Raw genomic sequence first — 1,967 nt, 5'->3', positions numbered from 1 at the left:
GTGCAAAGCAAATATGCCATAGACCTGTCTGTAAAAGGGAGAAATACTTTTAGGAAGAGGATAGTACACCTCTCAAAGACCAACATGAAGCTTCCAGCTTTCTATTTACCTGGTAAATGGAATTGTTATCAGTTGTATGGTCTCTACTGTATTTTATGCCTACCAACATTGGTGTTCAAAGTTGTCTTTACAATTAGGCTATACATTTAGTTACACTACTCATATAATTATCCATAGCAGAACTTCAGCCATTTGTCTTGCTTTTTGAAGTCCATCCTTCCATGTTACCTCCTTGGTTTATGTACATTATAGGAGTAACTCATAAAGGACAAAGTGCTCACACACTGGTCTCTGTTCCCTACTGCACTTCAAGAGTAGAAGCGTTAAGTCAATGCAGCCACAGAAGAGAGCAAAATGACACTAGTATATATGAAGATAGTCACATTGCAAGCCTTGGGGAAATCTACATGTACATAAAAAGACATATACAAGAAAGTTCTTTGCAGTCTTGTCAATAAAAGCAACAAATCTGACATAACTTAAAGTTTTATTAACTTGAAAACAGATAAATACATCATGATATATTCACACCAAGGAATATTTCTCAGCAGTCAAAACAAATGAATTACTGCTATATCTGTCAACATGAATAAATCTAAAAACATAATGTGGAGTGGAAAAAGTTAGATATAACACACTTTATATACAGTTTAAAATTGCAAAAAGCACCATAAAATTTACATATGCATAAATATATAGCAAATGCTAATGAGAGAATAAGTCCTGATTTAATAATAGCGCTTACTTCCATGAATAGAAGAAAGCGAGTGGATAAAATTGAAGAAAATACAGACTCACAAATGTACATGTAATGTTTAATTGATTCTTTCAAAGTTTTCAAGAAAAAATATTTCAAATTAAGGTAGTTATGCATAAGAGTGTTACATCACTTAATGTACTTGCTGTATGTTTGAAACATTGAAATAACAAATACTTATTTTTAAAAAAAAATATTTCCACCCCCGGCCCCAGACCCTACAGCCGCCGAGATGTTGATGCCTAAGAAAAACCAGATTGCCACTTATGAAGTCTTTTTTAAGGAGGGAGTCACGGTAGCCAAGGAGGATGTCCACATGCCTAAGTGGCCGGAGCCGGCAGGTAAGAATGTGCCCAACGTTCACTCATGAAGGCCATGCGGTCTCTGAAGTCCCGAGGCTACGTGAAGGAACAGTTTGCCTGGAGACATTTCCACTGCGACCTCACCAGTGAAGGTATCCAGTATCTCCATGATTACCTTTACCTGCCCCCAGAGATTGTGCACAGCCATCCAGAGACTGGCAGACCTCGGCCTAAAGGTCTGGAGGGAAAGCGACCTGCAAGACTCACAAGAGGGTACAACGACAGAGATACCTACAGGCGGAGTGCTGTGCCCCCTGGTGCCTAAAAGAAAGCTGAGGCTGGGGCTGGGTCAGCAACTGAATTCCAGTTTAGAGGCGGATTTGGACGTGGATGTGGTCAACCACCTCAGTAAAATTGGAGAGGATTATTTTGCATTGAATAAACTTACAGAGAAAAAAAAATTTAAAAACCCAAAGAAAAAACAATGTATTCACAAAAGGTGAGTTAAAGTTATTGAGGTTGAAATAAGACTGGCAGAAGGAAAGGAAAGGAAGTGAAACTGAACAAGATGGACAAGGTGGAGGAGGGAGCTTGAGAAAGAGAGCCAGAGAAATAGGTAAGACCTGAAAGAAAAAAATGAACTGGGAAAGTCTCAAGTGATAAAGGATGAGAACGGAGAAGTCACACCAATTCAAGGCAGTGGCTCATGAGTCAATGGGAAACAAAATGGAAAACAGAGCCAGCACCGTCTGCAGACCACAATAGGAATATCAGCAAAGATGTGTATACATCACTGTAAAGCAAGCAATGTGAAAACATGATTAGTTCCCTTCCTAAGGGTTGATATG

General features: G+C 39.0%; 1 pseudogene; it reads left to right on the top strand.

The window, feature by feature from the left end:
- The first annotated feature begins 1,049 nt into the window (after positions 1-1,049).
- Positions 1,050-1,531, top strand: LOC105534830 (annotated as a pseudogene).
- Positions 1,532-1,967: the final 436 nt, after the last annotated feature.

Source organism: Mandrillus leucophaeus, unplaced genomic scaffold (assembly GCF_000951045.1).
Source record: "Mandrillus leucophaeus isolate KB7577 unplaced genomic scaffold, Mleu.le_1.0 Scaffold1397, whole genome shotgun sequence".
NCBI classification, from domain to species: domain Eukaryota; kingdom Metazoa; phylum Chordata; class Mammalia; order Primates; family Cercopithecidae; genus Mandrillus; species Mandrillus leucophaeus.
Note: the sequence above shows the minus strand (reverse complement) of the source record. Positions and strands in the feature narration are given on the sequence as shown.